General features: G+C 43.5%; 1 long non-coding RNA gene across 24 annotated transcripts in view; it reads right to left on the minus strand.

The window, feature by feature from the left end:
• The window catches only part of LOC147358454 (uncharacterized), a 461,639-nt gene that overhangs the window by 344,445 nt on the left and 96,478 nt on the right, over positions 1–20,716 (minus strand). Inside the window, exon 2 of one of the 24 annotated variants that reach the window (XR_015142287.1) lies at positions 2,721–2,814. The exons of the other annotated variants lie outside the window; for them this stretch is intronic. This is a non-coding gene — a long non-coding RNA (uncharacterized LOC147358454). The remainder of the gene's footprint in view (positions 1–2,720; positions 2,815–20,716) is intronic. 24 annotated transcript variants of the gene reach the window in all.

The raw sequence follows: 20,716 nt of genomic DNA on the forward strand, positions 1-20,716 counted from the left end.
CGTAAGTAGGAAAATGGTTAATTAAGTAAGCTACGCCAAATTATGGAATTGTACACAGTAGTTTTAAAAATAAAGAACATCCATACAGAGTGACTTAGAACCAACACCACAACACGTTGTGAATGAAAAGTGAAAGCTGTAGAATGTGCATTCTCCAATACCATTCATCACAGCCACATCCATGCATTCACCATGAAGATGCACACGTGGTAAGAATGAGCAGATGGTTATTGTTTGCAATGATACTGGGATACAGATAGAGATGCTGTTTGAATCTAGATGGGTCGAGAATGACACACGGCAAACCAGAAGGAATTTAGGTCAGTGGGCAAAGATAATTCTTGCCTTATCTGTTAAGGTACTCATTTCTATAAGGGTATTTTACTCAACTCTTACTTACAAAATTACAACACTGAAGTTTTTTATATGGTTGAAAATCGTATATATAATATTTAACTCTGCAAGTATTTATTATATCTTAAAAATGCACAAAATGTGTGTGCTCAGTTGCTCCAGTCATGTCTGACTCTTTGCGACCCTGTGGACTGTAGCCCGCCAGGCTCCTCTGTCCATGGGATTCTCCAGGTAAGAATACTGGAGTGGGTTGCTATGCCTTCCCCAGGTCTCCTGTACTGCAGCGGATTCTTTACCACGTGAGCCACCAGAGAAGCCCAACCACCAATACATAAAGTCTCTGGCTCAGTCTTGCTCATTCATTTATTCTTTTTTTAAAAATTCATCTAGTAAAAATATTAGTGACACCTATTATGAGCCAGGCACTGTCTCAGCAGTGATGGCACAAGGAGGAGTGTTGGGAGCCCCACTCTCATGAAGCTTATATTCTAGTAGGGGCTAAGATAATAAATAATTATATGATGTGATTGGTGGTAACAAATAATAAGAAATAGGAAGATCGAGGAGTTAGAATCTACTCCTTATACCCAACAGAAGTATTTCTCCACTCAGGTGTTGGGGACAGGCACTCCGCAGTTCCATGAGCCTCTCTTCCTAAAGAGAAACTTAGAAGGAGGAGGTTAGCAGGCCACAGTTGATTGTGGGGCCAAGACTAATATTCAACTTCTGCCTCCTCTACTCTCCATTCAATCCCCTTGCCCTCAGCTACCACCTCAGCAGGTCCTGGTACCTTCCTAAGAGTGGAATTTCTACGTCAAAGGATAAATATTTGTATGGTTTGCTAACTACTGCTGAACCCCCTCCACAGTGCTTGTATCACATCCAATTTCCAACAGCAGTGACTGAGAGCACCTATTTCCCCACAGTTGTCCATCTGAGTTTTCCCAAAAACATTTTAAGTCAATGACAGTATCTCTCTGGAAAGTTTTAGTCTGCGTTTCTATTGTTTATGGGTGAGATGGAGCATTTTTTATATGGTTAAAAACCATATGCATTTCTTTTCCTTATCCTTATCTCATTTTTTCCTTAAGATAACTGACATGTTTCTTCCCTATTTTTAGATACATCTTATAATAGAGATACTAGTCCTTTATGATAAAAGTTATGCATACTTTTTTTAAAACTCACATTTTAGCAGAGATGAAGAAATGGAGTGAGTGAGGCAGGCAGCTATGTGAGTGAACCCAGCTGTGTGGGAGGAGTGTCTGTGTATCTGATAAGAGGTGTATGGAGCTATAGCAGAGTCCTCACTGGAAAACACAGGTTATGGATCATGTACAACATTGTGGGCCGTTAAGTATTGAGTTTGAAATTCAAGAAAGAGGTTGAAACTAGAGATACAAATTTGAAAATTGTCACCAGACAGATGGTGTTTAAAGCCATGGAGTTGAAATTACATAGGGAGTGAGTGGAGAGAGATGGCATATAATTCTGTAACAGCAAATTTCGTACCTGTACACATACCTCATATGATGAGTGACACCTGCACTGTATTTGTAATCAAAAGCATGGAGTTTGCTTCTGCCAATAACCCATTATTGAGCAATGAACACCGACGCCATGATACAGTCTTGTATGTTTAGCGCTTGAGTGAAAGATTCACTGGGTTTTATCACAATTACTCCTTCTGAGAGAACAGATTTGTTAAAATGGGTAAGTTACCAAAGGAGTGAAAGGTTGTTGTTGAATCACACGAAGACACCGGGATTCTTGGCCCCCAGAGGAGAAGAATTCAATCCAGGGCCAGAGACGAGGCTTGATCGCTCAGAGCTTTTGTATGATAAAGTTTTATTAAAGTATAAAGGAGATAGAGAAAGCTTCTGACATAGGCATCAGAAGCAGGCAGAAAGAGTACCCGCTTGCTAGTGTTAACAATGAGGTTACATACTCTCCAATGAATCCAAAGAATGTCTGGAGGTTGTAAAGACCTCACCAGACCTACTCCCATAATTTACATTTTAAGATAACAGAAGGTTTAATCCAGAGACTGTCCTTAGGCAAGATACATTATTGTTATATAATCCTAAGGAATGTGGAGAAAGAAAAAAAGTTTGTCCTTTCTTCCTCCTTGAGAATTCCAGACCCCTCCTTCTCTCCTTGGGGACCCCTAGACTCCTTATCAACCTGCCTAGGAACTGACTCTCTCAGGAGGATGCTATATAGAGCAAAGTGCCAAAATATTCCAATTTCTTCAACACTTGACGAAGGAGAGTCATATAGACCCTTCCCAGGAACCAGAGAAAAAGGGGAAAATCTGAGAAGCATCATGTGGCTTAGGAACACCTGAACATTTGGGCGCCAGTCACCTCTTTATCTCTGTGTGTCTGGAGCATCTGTTCTTACTGCTTGAGATGTGAGGTGTCCAGCGTGCAAGTCTGCTTGCAGGGTGGAAGATACCTGCTAACAGAGAGAAAGAGCCAGTTTGCTGGAGTCCTGGAACCAGCTTCTCCTGACATCTGGAGTCAGTAATTAAACCTCTCCCAAGTGGACAGTTGTTTACATCAGTCTAATGATCAGAAGTCTATCTCTGAGCAAAACACTGTGCATTTCCAATAAGCATTATAAATATTATATGGCCTATTTGAACATATCATTTCAGGGCAATGGCACTGACTCTCATTCTACCAACAAAAAGATCATGGGTGGGAAGATCAGGGCAGTGAGGAGTAAAAATAAACTGCACTGGAGAGCTCAAGCATCAATCTGTCATGACTTGGCATGGACATGGGCAAGTTAAAGGAACATCTTCATAACTGAAATGTACTGAGTATTAAGAGGGAGGAAGAGACATTTACAAGCTATCTAGTCCCACTTCTCAATTTATTGATACACAAAGCAAGGCTCAGCCCATTCTGGGTTCTCTTGGAGTGATCAAGCCTCTTGCCAAGAACATGTATTCTAGTCTGTTCTCTGCCATGAAATATAACAACAACAACAAAATGTTCCTGTACAAGAGCCTGCAATGCACTGCGTGGATAAAGCTGCTGGATCCTCAAGTGTGATATTAGCAAACTCTTGCACCTTCAGGTCTCAAAGTGTGTGCCATAGCACAGTTTATCAGGGACAAAGGCAATTGTTTGTCCAAGCCTCTTGGGTCCACACTCAGAGACAAAAGAAAGCAGTGAGATTTACACATTCTCCCCAAATCCAACCAACAATATTCAGGCATAATAAACTGAGCTTTCTTTTCAAAATGCAAACATTTCACTTGGAAAACCTGATATCAACATATTAATATCCACATATTTAGTGCTAATGAGTCTCAGAGCAGATAGCTGCCCCCTGGAGAAAAATTATGTCCCTAGAAAAAAGGGGACAAGCCAGGTTAAGTTTAATGGATAGATGACAAAGATCTGGAACAAGAAACCTAAAGGCAGACTTGGGATATCACCCACACTGAGGAACCTGGGAAGCTAGAGAAAACACATCTTCAAAATCACAGCCAACTCAACATTTTGTCTCAAAAGATTTCCTCCTCCGGGAATTCACACAACCGTATTTGTAAACTGGGTGCTCCCGGACTTGCCACTCACCAGCTACATCAGCGCTAGTGCATTATTTCACCTTCCTGAGTTTGGATTTCTTCACCTATATTTTGGCATTCCCACCATGTACTTGCTTCCCACTGGTGCCAGGCAGAGCAGTAACAGAAACACTAATAACTTTGTATTGCTTAAAATTTCCTATGCTGCTTAAGGGTCTCCTCCTACTATATGAACAAGTGTACCACATGAACTACATAATTTAAACTCCACAAGAACTCTATCAGGTAGGTGTTGTAACTGCATTCCACAGATAAGGGAATTAAGGCACAGAGAAGTCAAGGAATTTGCTCAAAGTCACACAGCTAATAGCAAAGGGAGGCAGGATTTAGGCCCGACCATTCTGATTTGAGAACCGCCTCTTAACTACTCCATGGTGTTTCTCCTCTCTTACTACATTTTTTTTAATTTAAATTTATTTATTTTAATTGGAGCTAATTACTTTACAATATTGCATTGGTTTTGCCATACATCAACATGAATTTGCCACGGGTGTACACATGTTCCCCTTCCTGAACCCCCCTCCCGCCTCCCTCCCCGTACCATCCCTCTGGGTCGTCCCAGTGCACCAGCCCCAAGCATCCTGTATCCTGCATCGAACCTGGACTGGCGATTTGTTTCTTATATGGTATTATACATGTTTCAATGCCATTCTCCCAAATCATCCCACCCTCTCCCTCTCCCACAGAGTCCAAAAGACTGTTCTATACATGTGTGTCTCTTTTGCTGTCTCACATACAGGGTTGTCATTACCATCTTTCTAAATTCCATATATATGTGTTAGTATACTGTATTGGTGTTTTTCTTTCTGGCTTACTTCACTCTATAATAGGCTCCAGTCTCACTACATTTTAAACAGGACAAAGTCCAATGTGGGCACATTCAGAGAAGAGAGAGAAGTATACTAGGTTGCTGTTCAATCCCTCAGTCGTGTCCGACTCTTTGCGACCCCACGGACTGCAGCATGCTGGCTTCCTTGTCCTTCACCATCTCCTGGAGCTTGCTCAAACTCATGTCCAGTGAGTCAGTGATGTGAGTCATCCAACCATCTCTTCCTCTGTCATCCCCTTCTCCTCCTGCCCTCAATCCTTCCCAGTATCAGGGTCTTTTCTAATGGGTCAGCTCTTAGTATCAGGTGGCCACAGTACTGGAGCTTCAGTATCAGTTCTTCCAGTGAATATTCAGGGTTGATTTCCTTTAGAATTGACTGGTTTTGAGCTCCTTGCTATCCAAGGGACTGTCCAAGGGAAGTATACTATAATACTTCCTAACTACTAAGCTAGGTCATCAATTCGAGGCCAGGTAGACTCCAGAGCAAGGCATTTAACTCCAAGAGTGCACAGAGTACATACTGTTCACCTTCATAGATTTGCTCAGAGAACTTTAAAAATGTTGAGTGTCTTATAGTCAACAGTTATTAATACATGTACATACAGCAACGAATTTGTAACACAGGCAAGTAAGGCATAAACTGTCTTGAAAGGAAGGAAAAATGAGTAAGAACTTGTTTACACTGATAAAGGTAGTGTGTTCATTTCCTGCGGCTGCTGTAACAAATGGTGGGTCATCCTTCCAAACAGACTGAGGCTTTGAGGCCTGAGCTGCCACCATGGATGTCAGACTCCCAGGAAGGCTTAAGGCTTCTGAGCACAAGGCCAGTTTCCAGCTTCTCAAATGTGCTGCCGATCTCTGGTTGCCTTTGATCAAGAGAAATAGCAGCATTTTGTCCATGTCCCAAAGCCAGTCTACCCCAACCTTTCTTATAATCTAGTCTGCTGTGGACTTCATAAAAAGAAAGTGTGTGCAGGGTAGGACTCTGACAAAATGCAGAAAGCAAATTCCAAGGCTGGTGGAAGCCAGTCTGGGCAGACATCAGAAGCAATACACCAGCCCAAAGGCACCCACCAGACAACAGTTAAGCCCTTGGACAAGCCCGATTCCAAACAGAAATTGCAAGAGGGTTGTGGAAATGGCATCTTCTCTTGAGGGGGAAAGAAGCTAAGTACAGTAGCAGATGGAACATGGCCTTACACTAATCCAGGCTCCATAATTAAATTCTGGAAGCTTGCCAGCAAAGGAAGACGGTATTCAAAAATAGCAGGTGTCTTCCTAGAGATTTTTGCCAGAGAGGCTTTTGTACACCATCAGGTTTATTGTCTAGGGATGAAGACACTGGTGAAGCTAAGTAGCTAGCTAGCTCTACAGAAGAGACCAAAATGATCTGGAGCAGTTTTTATATCCCCTGGGGAAATAATGACTCCTATGCAGATTTAACTGCCTCTGGGATCCTATACATGGACTTTGTTGATGAAGGGGCAGGCACAGATATGCAGTGGTCCTGGCAGCAAAAATAACTGCCCACCTGCCTGCATTAATATAGCTCACAGCTATTGTGTATCTCAAAGCTGCACCAGAGAGATATTTCAAAGACAATGCCCATTAATGTGATCCAGCCAATTCTTTGGCACTGTATAGAGTGGCAGCATGATGTACTGATTTTAAAACTAGACTCTGGAGTCAGATGGCCCTAGATGGTGTTGAGCTCTGCGACTTACTAATATGTGAACTTAGGGAAGTTACTAAGCCTCTAACAAGCTGTAGGTGCTTTTCATCTGTGAATAGAGATTATAATATTTCTTACATCAGAGCACGATTGTGAAGAATAAGAGAAGCCATAACAAGGCAATTAGCTCATAGCATGGCACATGGTCAAAGTGTTCAATAAACGTTAGTCACTTTTAAGATAACGGGGCTTAAATGGATCAAAGAGCAAACACTAAAGGCTATCATGCATGGAAAGTTACAAAAAGGGAAGCAGGATCAGCAGCCCCCAGAATTGTCAGTTTTGTGGCTTTTATTCCTTTGCCTCAAGCCTGAGGGATGCTTGCTCCTTTCATCTGGTCTTGGCAAGCAAGGAGAGTAGACAAAGACCACGCAACTGTCACACAGTGTAGGCTGGAGCTCTCGGGCAGGAACTCAGCCGCAGGACGGTACTTGTGGTCCCACATTCCCCGAGTATCCCACAGATATGCCAGAATGAGGCACAGCTGGACACATCACCAGCTGAGATCCAGGAAACAGACCCCTTTGCTGCTGCTGTCCTCTTTACAGGGTTTCAAGGAAGCAGCCTTCCAAGTTTGGAAAACCAGTAATAACTGGGGTGCCAGCTGCTTCGGGGAGTTGCAGAACAGTCTAGAAGCCCCAGCTGATGGCACCTGAAATGCCTGTGTGAAGTAGAGGTGCAGCTGCTCCCACTGACAAAAGAGGGACCGCCCATCCCAGCTGCCTCATTTCCAGGCAACCTTGGGAGGCTCATCCAGTGGACAGTCCTTCCTGGATCCCATAGTCTTTCTTCCGCCAAATAAGCAGGGATTTATCAAACACCCAGCCTGGTCGGCATAGAGATACAACACCCCATCATCACGGTTGGAAGTTGAGCTTTGAAATTCAGTAGTCATAGATTCAAATGGCAGTTTCACCATAAACAGTTATGCGACCTTGGACAAGTCAGACGGTCTTTCTATGCCTCAGTTTCTGTAACTGTAGAAGGAGGATTAAAACTGTACCTACCATCACAGTATCATTTTAATCATTCTGAGGAATTAGTGAGATAATATTCGTGAGGCACTCAACATAGAGGGTCAAACATTTGGTAGCACAAATACAGTAACCAGAAGAAGCTGGGCTCTATGCCGAATATAAAAATTGCTAGGCCAGGTCTCTTCCACTCAAGTTGATACCTAGGGTACTACAACGTATCTGTGTGAATAAACATCTCCTTATCAGTTCCTTCCAAACCACAAAATATTTGCAGTTGAAACTAAAGACAAAAGATCCACCTCAACTTTTCCCCTCCACTTCAAAACCCTTGCCACTTCATGGCAAATAGATGGGGAAACAGTGGAAACAGTGGCTGACTTTATTTTGGGGGGCTCCAAAATCACTGCAGATGGTGATTGCAGCCATGAAATTAAAAGACGCTTGTTCCTTGGAAGGAAAGTCATGACCAACCTAGATAGCATATTCAAAAGCAGAGACATTACTTTGTCAACAAAGATCTGTCTAGTCAAGGCTATGGTTTTTCCATTGGTCATGTATGGGTGTAAGAGTTGGACTATAAAGAAAGCTGAGCACTGAAGAATTGATGCTTTTGAACTGCGGTGTTGGAGAAGACTCTTAAAAGTCCCTTGGACTGCAAGGAGATCCAACCAGTCCATCCTAAAGGAGATCAGTCCTGGGTGTTCATTGGAAGAACTGATGTTGAAGCTGAAGCTCCAATACTTTGGTCACCTCATGCGAAGAGCTGACTCATTTGAAAAGACCCTGATGCTGGGAGGGATTGGGGGCAGGAGGAGAAGGGGACGACAGAGGATGAGATGCTAGGATGGCATCACTGACTCAATGGACATGGGTTTGGGTAGACTCTGGGAGTTTGTGATGGATACAGGGAGGCCTGGCATGCTGCAGTTCATGGGGTCGCAAAGAGTCGGACACAACTGAGCGACTGAACTACTCAAAACCTTGGAAAGTTTATAACTGCTGTTACAGAGATTTTCCAGTATGTCTTTACTGTAATTTCTGTGCTTCCTAGTCCTTTATCCTATGGAATTCCATCCTATATTCCCTTATCCTAGTTCTGGTCTTCATAATTTCTCAGTGCCTCTCACCTAATCTGTTTCTGGAGGTGCCTTTTATTTAATCATTCATTATTTTAACAAATATGATCCCAACCAACTCTTACGAACCCACACCATTCCAAGCCTGGAGATACAATAATGAATAAGATAAACAGGGTCTCTGCCCCTCAGAAAGTCTACAATCTATGAAGGAAGGCGGTAGATGGGTAATAGAATTGTAATAGTTAACAGCAGCTCAAAGCAGATGCAAATAACCCGGTCTCAAGAATGAGTGGATAAGGTTAAGGAAATCTTTTAAGAAACATTTAAGCAAGGCCAAAAGAATGATTAGGAATTACTCATGAAAAGAAAAGAGAAAAAAAGTGTTTCAGGGAAAAAAATCCAACTATCATTCTTGACCACCACTTTGGGCCCAGCTCGAGTTACAACAGCCTAGTAGGAATTATTGACTACTGTCATTAATCCTCCCTACCCACTAGCAAAACTTCAAAATGTTACAACTAACATCTTGTTGAAATTTCTGCACCTCTCAAGCACTAAAGCCTCTCCAGTTCAACCTCAATTCATTCTAAGGAAAAAAGAGAAAGAAAAATGGGTTGCATTCAGAAAAAGCTCGAAGGCTCTCCATTTGTGAACTGTGGAGGATCCCTGTGGATCAGATTGCCAGAGAAAGCCAACAGAAACGCAGAGTCACATTCCTTTCTCCCTTTCAAGATGGGAGCCCCAAACTGCCTTCAAAGCCAAACTGAGAAATGACCCACTTGACAAGCTCATGCTATTTCTTTGCCTGTCAAAAAAATGGACTTTCTCAGTTTCCACTGTGGATGAAAATGTAATATTTCTGTTTGCAATTTCAATTTCACAGCTGACTGGCATCTACAGAGACAGAGAATTCTAATAAAATTGCAGAAGCATTTAATACAGTGACTGGCAGATGGGGAAAAGGTTTGTAGCAACTCCATTTTTCTGTTAACAAAACACGGCACGTGCTTTTCTAAGGCATGGACCCTGTTTCATTTACAATTTAAATCTGATGCCTAAAACAGTGATTAGGACTTTTGAGGGGCAATGCTGTTTACCACCTGAATGGTTTAATAATATATAGATCCTTCCCCCCCACCCCCTTTCCAATCAGACAAATTAGCATTCTGGGTTCTGCACCTAATAAAGTTACACAGGGCAATTTCAAAAAATTGTCTGAGTGCAACACTGCATCAATAAATTATTTATGCACACTTGATTTGGAAATTAAGCAACAATGGAGTATTCTTTAACCATAATAGAAAGCCCTTCAAATAAAAAGTAGGCCCAGTGGGGCATTATGAAACTAAAAGCCATTACTGATAGAACAGGATAAGGCTTGTGAGTGCCAATGGGAGGCAAAGCTGCTACTCAGCTGGCTAAGAAAAAACACGTTGGCCCCTTCTCACTTGAAACACAGCCAACTTGTCAACACTTCCTAAGTGGTCACTGTGAAGGCAAGGCTAAAGATAATCATAAAGCCAGTCATGGAGGCAATCTGCTTATAACCTTGCTCTGTGACTAGCCAAGTTGCCTGGGCCTAAGTTTCAGGGTCTTCCCTAGTGGCTCACATGGTAAAGAATCTGCCTGTAACGTGGGAGACTCGGGTTAGATCTTTGGTCAGGAAGATCCCCTGGAGAAGTGAATGGCTACCCACTACAGTATTCTTGCCTGGAGAATTCCACGGACAGAGACGAACAGACTACAGTCCATGAGAAACTTTAGCAAAAAAGTTTCAACGTTCACAAGCAAAAATGTGTTGCCTGGTTCCCAAGTGCTGGTCCTTGGACTGGAGTCTGAATGACTGTAGCATTGGTATCACAGGCAGAGTTTTGCTGCTGCCATTCCTTCTAATACAAATTCCTGGGTTTCCTGGACTCCAACCACCAAGAGTCTGATTCAGTGAGGCTGAGGGAGGGCCCAGGAACCTACTTCTTAAAGTCCCCAAAGGATCAGGCAAGCCAGGGGCCTAGATTCCCTCCAGGTCTAAGAAGTGATCATCCAACCATATAAGAGGAAATTCAAGGTACAGACTTGCATTTAAATGAGAATGGCATTGAAATACGTATAATATCATATATGAAACGAGTCGCCAGTCCAGGTTTGATGCACGATACTGGATGCTTGGGGCTGGTGCACTGGGACGACCCAGAGGGATGGTATGGGGAGGGAGGAGGGAGGAGGGTTCAGGATGGGGAACACATGTATACCTGTGGCGGATTCATTTCGATATTTGGCAAAACCAATACAATATTGTAAAGTTTAAAAATAAAATAAAATTTAAATAAATAAATAAAAATGGCAAACACAGAATATTTTTAACTAACTGACTTTGTAGCTATATCCAGAGAGTCTGAGACAAGATGTAGTTCCAGGCATTTGTTAAGGTCACTTTACTTAAGCTGAGTCTGGTGATCTGTCTGTCTTCAGACCCAGTTGTGCAGCTACATGGAGCCTATGTCAGCCACTGGCAGGCTAAGCTGAGCAGAGAGGAGAAAACAAATTAAAAGTCAAGAGCCATTGGTGCAAGAGAACAAGGACAGACAGCAGTTCACATGGAGCAAAGGCCGCTTTTCTCAGGGCCAAGACAGAAACTAGAAGCCACAGTTGGCTCTGAGGAGAAACAAAACGTACTTGGAGGAAAACGGTTCTTTCTCCTGCACCAACAACACATAGGCTTTTCCTAAGGATGTTGAGACAGCGCACACCAAAGTGTTAGTTGCACAGTCATGTCCGACTCTTTGTGACCCCATGGACTATACCTCTGTCCACGCAGTTCTCCAGGGGAGAATACTGGCATGGGTAGCCATTCCCTTCTCCAGGGGATCTTCCCGAACCCAGGATCAAACCCAGGTCTCCTGCCTTGCAGACAAGATTATGGTCTGAGCCACTTGTAGAAGCCCAACTCATACCGAGAGGTCCTCAAATAGTGCTCTGCCAGTTATATTTTCAGTCTTCAAAAAATCGTAGACTACAAATTCTCTCAAAGGCAATAAATAACATCTTAAGCTATATTACCATTTAAACTCCTCACGCTGATAATCAGGTAAAAGGACTCCAAGAGAGAGAGAGAGGCCTGCAGCCACGGAGGGCTGAACAGTGAGAGTCAACAAATGCGGCCTCATAATATCTCCTGAGAACAACCCTGCCAATGCACAAGAGAAGAAGAATGTCATGCTGCGCCTCCCACTTCTCTGAAGGCCTGCGAGGTTACGGTTGACATTGTCATAAGGTGCCCCAGTTCTATGGAGAAATTAGCTCTGTAGATCCACTCTGGTCACCCCTCACCTAGGGCAGTTTGATTGCCAAGTTGAGGTGATGATTGGCGGGAGAGCCCTTAAAGAATGCCATTTCCATCATTTTGCTATCTGACCTGCTGCCAGTTGAGTCTTCCCAGACTGTTTCTGGTCTCATTAGTTGCCATGGATTCATCTCCTTATCTAAATGGCGGTGCAGTCAACATCTGCCCTGTCACCACCCCCTGAAGAGGGGTGTGAGTTCTCTCTCCAAAGGGAACCCTGGGAACATCTCTGCCTATTTCTTTATCATCATCATCACCACCACCATCATCATTCCACTATATAGTTTTCAGCTCGCATGAAGTCTTTCTCTCCTGTTGAGGTTTTATACGGTAAGATTAATGAGTAAATTAAATCAAACCTAGGGAAAATTTCCAACTAGACACCCCAACTTATGCACATATTTATATACAAGTACGAAGCCAACTCTTCAAAATGATGGATATTCCACATCTCACTAGTTCAGCAGGCAAACAAACATGAGCTCAGCACCTGCTCATGCCCAGCACTGTGCCAGACCCGTTACACCACTGCATGTAAGCCCCTGGCCCTGTGGGATTGGGGTTCAGAGTGGCAGGTATGATGGAAAATACCACATGCCGAAGCCTTTAATGTGGGCCTGGCCTGTTCTAGGAGATCTGTATGTATCAAGTCATTTAAAGTGAAAGTGAAGTCGTGTTCTACTCTTTGCGACTCCATGGACTGTAGCCCACCAGGCTCCTCCATCCATGGGATTTTCCAGGCAAGAGTACTGGAGTGGGCTGCCATTTCCTTCTCCAGGGGATCTTCCCAACCCAGGGATTGAGCCCAGGCCTCCTGCACTGCAGGCTTTACTGTTTGAGCCACCAGGGAAGCCCTTAAGTCATTTAATCCTCATGACCACTTGTGAAATGGGCTTAATTATTCTCATGTTAGGATGAGCACACTGAGACACAAAGGAGTTGGTCAGCTTTGCAGTTTCACACAAGGAGGCAAAACCAGAGCCAAGAAGTAGATCCAGGCAATTTGACTCCAGAGTCTGTGTGGTAACCACTACTCGGTCTCACTCATGAATGGCCTAAGGTCATGAAGAGAGCAGTTAATGAAGATGGATTCGAACTCAACAGGAATCCAAGTAGGGTACTGACTCTATATATGCTTCCACATATTTCACTCAAAGGCATATGCTTTCAATTCAGATTAGAATTTAAATTCTTTCACAGCATAAACCTGGACCCCAGGAATCATCGAAGCTAAGCATTTAAATCTTGGATGCTTATTAATCAATGCCAACTGACTCAAAGCTTCATATTGAGTCCTTTCTAAGCTGTTTATTTAAGAAGACACATGCATTTAAACCTCAGTCCCATATACCTGGAGGTTTCCAGACAGAGGTGCTTACGACTTAAATGATGGACCAGAGTTAGCTAGCAAGAGGGTACTACAGGGTAGGGAAGTGGAAGAGAAGGAAATGGAAAGAACAGACAGGAAATAACAAAGAAGAAAGACATCTGCTGAGTACCTACCACATTTCAGGAATTCTGCTAGATAGTTGGAACACATCAATGTGCTTTATCCTCATAACAACCTATGAAGGATGTAATAATATCCCCAAGAACACCTTGCTAGCATGCAGAACAAATTAAGTTTAAACAAGTGTCAGGACATCCCTGGTGGTCCAGTGGCTAGGGCTCTGTGCTCCCAATGCAGGGACTCTGGGTTCAATCCCCTGTCAGGGAAGTAGATCCTACATGCCACACCTAAAAAGTCCCACAGCTACAACTACAGATCCTGAACATCGCAAAAGACTGAAGATCCCGTGTGCCACAACTAAAAGCTAGCACAGCCAAATAAATAACAAATATTTTAAAAAATTAAGCAAGTGTCTATCCAACTTCAATGCCCAAGCTCTTTCCATTACCGTCATGCTGTCTTCTTTAAGTCTGTGCTCAGTCATTCAGTCGTGTCTGACTCTTTGTTACCCAACGGATTGTAGCCTACCAGGCTTTTCTGTCCATGAGATTTTCCCAGCAAGAATACCGGAGTGAGTTGCCATTTTCTGCTCCAGGGGTTTTCCTGACTCAGAGATTGAATGTGCATCTCCTGGGGCCCCTCAGGGTCCTTTAAGTTCAGCTCTTCAGTTTTTATTCCATTGTGCAAAAAAATTGTTTTTAATTGTCCAATCTCCCATCTTCATCTCCCCGTCTATAAAAAAAAAAAGTAGTTTTTTTCCTCACAGTTGTTCTGAAGATTAAATGAAAGACTGTTTTTAAAGCACTGACAGCCCTGCTTGGGCACACAGTAAACCCCCAATCATCAGCACTGTTGATGGAGACACTGTAGAGTTGTAATTCTCAAACCATAATGTGCACACGAATCACTTTGGAATCTTATTAAAATGCAGATTCCGATTCAGTAATTCTGAGTGGGGACCTGAGAGTGTCCATTTCCAGCAAACTGCCAGGTAAAGCCCGGGCCCAGAGACCTCACTGTGAGTAGCCAAGATGTAAAGAGCTGCTTTCCCATTTCCTACTCTCTAGATCTCCCCTCTCGAGTGCCTGAGATAATGAAAACAAGCCAGGGAAAATAAATCATCTTCAACAGCCAAATGTCAAATAAATTAAAGTCTCAAGCCCTGAGACTATCACAGCTATTGAAAGCAGCTTCCCAGGGGCTCCTGGGACGGGAAATCCTTCCCGCACATTCTCCCGGTTGTCAGCTAATCACCGAGAGGAGCGAATGCCTCCACTTTCCTCTCCCTCCTCCAGAATCAAAAGGAGTCAGGATAAATCTGTTGTATGGCTCCAGGTCCAATTTGTAGGCTAAGTCCTTCTGCAATCTATTTAAACTCCCAAATTTATCCAAAGGAGAGAGAGGTCTAGTTTACTTGTGTCTGTTAAGAGTGCTGGTACTCTTTCTCCTCTCGTGGCATTCCTTCTAATTGACTCCATCTGATTTTTTCCCCACCAACAATATTTCAATGTAATCTGCCCTATTAGGGAGACAGATGCTACCAAGTTCATCTGTTTTTAAGTGACCACAGTAAGTGGCAGGGAGTCTGATAAGTAAGTAAAATTATACCAGGCAATAGCCAACCGGACCCTCATGCCCCTCAGGATCCGAGAGTCACATCAATTAAGACAAAGAAAGTTGAGTTGGAAGAAATATTCTTTCTTCCAAGAGATATTATTGGCCCCATGGTGTGATTCAGGACACAGGAGTCAAGAAATGTTTCAAGTCTGACTCTGAGACAAGCTTACAGAAATATTTTATGAGCTCTAAAATTATAATAACTCACCAAGTGTTTCTTTCTTGTTCTGCCTCTTCCAAGTATGGAACCAAGACCTCCCATATCCAGGTGAGAGGGGACTGTATGAAATGAGGATGTGCAAGGAGTATGTTCCTTTCCCTTTGGACCTAGGCAGTCACAGATCCCATCGTTCCCTGGTATTGTTAGGACTTTATGATTCTCATCCACTCGGGTACAGTGAAGAAGCCAGGCTCCACTGGAGACTAAGAGCTGGCTTTTCCCCACTGTTCACATCTAACCCCTTTTGCAGGGTGTGTTCTAAATGCTCTCAAAGCACAGGGGAAGGTGGCTTGGTTAAGCATGTAACATCAGCAATCAGATTTCTTGGGCTTTGACACTAACTATCAATGTGATCTTGGAGAAACCAAAGTTTCTCTTCGCTTTATTTATTCATGAACTGTGATAAGTAAAAGCACTAACCTATAAGGTTACTGTGATAGTGAAATAAGATAATGCATATAAGGTGCTTAGCACAATGCCTGGCATGTGTAAAAACTATTGCTGTCCTGCCATGCAGAGCTCCCTAGTTGTAAATGAAAAAGGAAGCAAAATTTTCAAGTTTTTGTATGTTTTAAGATTAAGTTATTGGGTGATTAATAATACAATTCAACACCAAAAGATGACCGTTTCTTCACTCTCTGAGCCTTAGCACCCTTATCGGTAAAATGAGGTGACTATATTATGTTGCTCATGAAAGCCTACTCAGTTCCAACAGGAACTCTCTAGATTTTGTTAGGCAGTGCTTCACAGATGCAAGCAAATCCCCTCTTGAAAGCTGAGGTGGGGACTGAGCCCATGTTGAAAGTATTAGTCACTCAGTTGTGTCCAACCCTTAGCAACCCCATGGACTGTAGCCCACCAGGCTCCTCTGTCCATGGGATTTTCCAGGCAAGAATACTGGAGTGGGTTGCCATTTCCTTCTCCAGGGATTGCCATTTCCTTTTCTACGGGGCCAACCCAGGGATTGAACCTGGGTCTCCTGCATTGCAGGCAGACTCTTTACCATCTGAGCCACCAGGGAAGGGAGCCACAGGTAGGAACTCCATCACACTACTTCACTTGGTACTGTCTGTGTATACTCGCATCCCTGCATCTAGCAGGAAGGTCATTACCAGGGGCTGGACACTAACTGAAATGCCTACATGTCTGGCACTAACTGAAGTGCCAGGATGTTTAGATAAGTGAGACGTGGCCCCTAGAGCCAAAAGATTTATAGACCAATAACATAATCAAATCAGGTCACTAAAGGCTACAGAGACTGGAGGCGTCAGGCAGTGGAGACATTTTTTTGTTACCTGCACCATAGAAAATGGTGGTGGTATTCTTCAGGGTGTTTCCCATGGACCCCAAGACTTAAGTAGAGAATAGCAACCACCAAAACTCCTACAACTCTGAATATTCATTGGAAGGACTGGTGCTGAAGTTGAAGCTCCAATACTTTGCCCATCTGATGAGAAGAGTCAGCACATTGGAAAAGACACTGATGCTGGGAAAGACTGAGGGCAGGAGGAGAAGGGGGCAACAGAAGATGAGATGGTTGGATGGCATCACTCACTCAATGCACATGAGTTTGAGCTAATCCCAGAAGACAGTGAAGGACAAGGAAACCTGGGGTGCTCCAGTCCACGGGGTCTCCAAGAGTCGGACACGACTTAGCGACTGAACAACAGCTACGACTATTATCTGTCAGTGCTTAAATGATGACTCTGTACCTAGCCTATACTAGCTACACTGAAGCCTCTACAACAATCCCCTGAATTAGGTATTATTATCCTCAATGGGCCACAACCATCATCTTCCTACTATGGCTTCTTCTAATAGCAACCACCTCACTCCTAGCTTTCTGAGCCTAAAAGACTACACTTGGTTTATATGAAGTCCTCCTGATGACAGCTAATAGACCATAGACAAGAACATAATCTAGGTCAATCAACTCGTGCATTGGCTGAAAAAAGTCAACATGGCCAATTAAATTCTCTAGGCTTTCTCTAGCCAGGCTACACATTAGAATCACCTGGCAACCTTTTTAAATATTCAGGTACCAGGGTTCACTACCAACTATTTAAATCAGGCTGGGGGTTTGGGGAACTGAATATACACATTTTGCAAATTGCTCTTATTGACTCTGATATGAACTCAAGGGTGAGTGTCATGGCCTTAGAGCAGCGTTTCTTAATGTGAGGTCACAAAAACAGGTGCATCAGATGTTTTCAGGTTTGCGAACCATACAGCTATCACAGCCACTCAACTCTGTGGTTACAGTATGACAGCGACCACAGAGCTTTCATATGTAAACAAATGAGCATGGTTCTGTTCCAACAAAACTTTATTTACAGACACAGGAGGCAGGTCAGATTTAGGCCTCAAGTGGTAATCTGTCAAACCCTGCTGTAAACTTTTAAAAGTAGATCCCTTCAGAGGCCTGAGACTTAAAAGACAGATGGAGGATTTAAAAGAGAACTTTCACTTTTACCCCACATATTTCTGTTCTGTTTGAATGTTTTGTCCACTACTGAATCCTCAGTCCTTTGCACAGGGCCTGGCACATGGTACTCACATATAAAGACATGTTTGATAAATCAAGTGCATGAGTTTAGCTTTTTAAGAATAAAATTTTAATATAAAACAGGCATTAAGTGTAATACATAGAGTGATAGAGGAGGTATAGGACCCTCTGAGGGCACATAAAAGGGATGCTAATCTAAGACTGAGATTATCAAGAATTGATTCCCAAGAAACTAAGATCCAAGTTCACTAAGACCTATCACTGCATTCAGTGATATCCAGGTGAAGAACTGTCATGTCTACAAATGCCTAAGCAGCACAGAAATAGCCAGACCACTTAACAGTGTGTGAGCAGGCAGGCAATCAGTTCAAGTGGGAAGCTTCGAGGTGTCAGGGATCAAGCTGTGTCCCGGGCTCTGCAAACCCTCCTCCGTGACCCCAAGCCAGTCCACACTAGAACAAAAGCCGGAGAAAGAGTGTGATCCCCACAGAGGGTCATGCCATCCAGACTTAATCACGGAAAAGGCAAAATGGAGAGACCCTCTGCCCTCCCGCTGAAAGGAGGTTTTGAGAACGGTGAGAAATTACAGGTTTGAGCTCTTCCTTACACACCTATGTCTGTGGACCATTACTCCTGCACCAACAAAGTGTCAGTCACTTCTCTTAAGAGAGCAGCCTGTGAACAAAGACAAGACAAAACTGTGACTGCTTCCTAGAAGCCCACACTACACACTACTCCTGAATAGCTGTCATTCAAACAACTCCCCAAGGAAGGAGATTAAATCCTACCTCTGCAACTTCCCAGCTGCCTTCAAAAGAAATCAGAAATAAAATCCAGCTTTGCCACTGAAGTTGTTTTTTAAAGATCAAAATAGGTTAGTTTATGAAATAACAACAGACCATAATGTTTCAGGTATAGCATATTCATTGTATTAAACAGATACAGAGTTAACAAAACCTGCGTGATCCGGTGCAAAAATCCTCTTTGACCCTTTGTTACTTCTCATTATCTGTCCTAGCTTGAAAGGGAGAAAAGTGTCACTTTCCTTCAAGGATTTGTATGTGGCTCTTTGGCTCCACTGGCTGGCAGTAACTTAAATATGAATGAAAATAAAGTGGTAGGGGTGGTAGGGGATGTGGCTAAGGATACAGAAGCATGGAGAAGTGTTCTACCCTAGAATTAAAGACGTCTCTTTAGGAAGATTGAATCCATGTGCTTCGGAGAAACTGTGTGCATTGAGTGTTTATAGATCTCCAGTTCTAATCCCTAGTGAGTTATATGAAGAGCCTAACACCCTCCAGTGTTGGGGGGAAGGACTCCTTCACACCAGCAGAATATCCCCAGTCAGTCTCTCTATGACCCCAGCTTCTCTTGGTGTTCTCTCCTAGCTGTTACTATCACGGTTTAGGGCCTTCCACGTCATCAAACAACCTCTAGGTCTTTCTGCTATCCATTTGCTTATTTGGGCTTCCCTGTAGCACAGACAGTAAAGAATCTGCCTGCAATGCAGGAGACCCGGTTAGATCCCCAGGTCGGGAAGATCCCCTGGAGAAGGGATTGGCAACCCACTCCAGTATTCTTGCCTGGAGAATCCCATGGACTGAGGAGCCTAGTGAGCTACAGTCCAGGGGGTCTCAAAGGGTCAGACACAACTGAGCCACTAACATTACCACTATTACTATTGGCTTATTTATCCCTTGGCATCACATCCAGAGAACACCTCCTGGCAGTCAGGGTCTATACTGACCCCTTTAGCTAAACTGATCCACAGCCAATCCCCTTCAGGATTTGGGGGGACCCTTTAGAGCTGCTTCTGGGGAGAAAGACTGTGGAACACTTGTCTCAAACTCAGATCCTTGAGGAAGGGAGGGCCAGAGCAAGGACAGAGCTAAAGAGGAAGTGAAGACAGACACAGCTCTCATCTTCCAGAGAGCACAGTCCCAGGAAGAACAGGACCAACACACTCTCAGTTCAATGTGGCTCTTGGTCTAGGTCTTATATTGCTCCTCAATACTGCCTCAAGGGTAACTAATACAAATTGAATCCCTGAAATTATTTTATTTATTCATTGCCCTGGTAATTTTTTCTGCATGAAATGAGGGGCTTCCCTGGTGGCTCAGATGGTAAGGAATCTGCCTGCAATGCAGGAGACCCAGGTTCAATCCCTGTGTTGGGAAGATCCCCTGGAGAAGGGAATGGCTACCCACTCCAATATTCTTGCCTGGGAAATCCCATGAACAGAAGAGCCTAGCAGGATGGAATTATTGTCACACAGGGTGGAGGGCGCTACAATCTCACAATAATGAATTTTCTCCTTTGAGGTTGCTGTGGTTTAACACATGCTTGCCTTAAAGACAGAAACAAGGACATTGATCTCCCTATATTCTCAGCTGTAACCACAGGACCCAAGATACAAGTACTCTTTGATGGATGAATTACTGAGTATGTAAGTCATATTTGCAGTAATTCAAAATCAGACTACTCTGGAGTAATTTTAAACCCAATCCATCTCTTGATGGCCCCTTTCGTACCTATTTTTATTTCCCTCTCAGTATAATTATTGAGGATGCATATCACTTACAACTACGTATTATGACATTTCGGGGGCTTCCCTGGTGACTGAGTGGTAAAGAGACTGCCTGTTAAAGCAGGAGACGTGGATTCGATCCCTGGGTCAGGAAGATCCCCTGGAGGAGAGCATGGAAACTCACTCCAGCATTCTTGCCTGGGGAATCCCGTGGATAGAGGAGCCTGGTGGGCTACAGTCCATGGGATTACAAAGGAGTTGGACACGACTCAGCCACTAAAACAACAATCATGACATTTCAGGCTTGTTACTGACTTCTCATAGAAGATCCACACCCTTCATTGGGGTCATTTTCACAGGGTTCCCACAGTACATCTGACCTTAGCCTACCACCCACCCTCTGACAGACATCCAGGGTACAGCCCACACATCATATATATTAGGAAAAACTGCCCGTTTCTGTCATGTACCCTTGAGATCT

This window comes from Bos grunniens, chromosome 15 (assembly GCF_055505025.1).
Source record: "Bos grunniens cultivar Pamir isolate PY7600 chromosome 15, Bosgru_T2T1.0, whole genome shotgun sequence".
Classification (NCBI taxonomy): domain Eukaryota; kingdom Metazoa; phylum Chordata; class Mammalia; order Artiodactyla; family Bovidae; genus Bos; species Bos grunniens.